Source organism: Galeopterus variegatus, unplaced genomic scaffold, assembly GCF_000696425.1.
Source record: "Galeopterus variegatus unplaced genomic scaffold, G_variegatus-3.0.2 Scaffold4255, whole genome shotgun sequence".
Lineage (NCBI taxonomy): Eukaryota > Metazoa > Chordata > Mammalia > Dermoptera > Cynocephalidae > Galeopterus > Galeopterus variegatus.
The window spans coordinates 135,851-136,234 of NW_007730366.1; positions in this window are offsets into that span (position 1 = coordinate 135,851).

Sequence of the window (384 nt, forward strand, 5' to 3'; positions counted from 1 at the left end):
ACTCCCTGTCATTAATTAGGACTGTTCAATTTCTTAGCAAAATCTGAAGTACATGAATATCGTGTGGTATCTACAGTTATTATTAAATGGGGTTGTTAGGGGTTGGATTGTGTTCCTCCAAACTTATTGTGTTGAAGTCCTAACCACCAGTACCTCAGAATGTGACCTTCGTTGGAGACAGGGTCTTTACAGAGGCAATCATGCTGAAGTGATGTCATGAGGGTGAGCCCTCATTCCGTATGACTGGTGTACTTATTAAAAGGGTAAGTTTGGACACAGAAATATTCATAGAGTAAAGGTGTTGTGAAGAGAGTATTGAGATGTTCATCTACAAGCCAAGGAGGGAGGCCCGGAAGAGATCTTTTCCTCACAGCCCTCATAAGG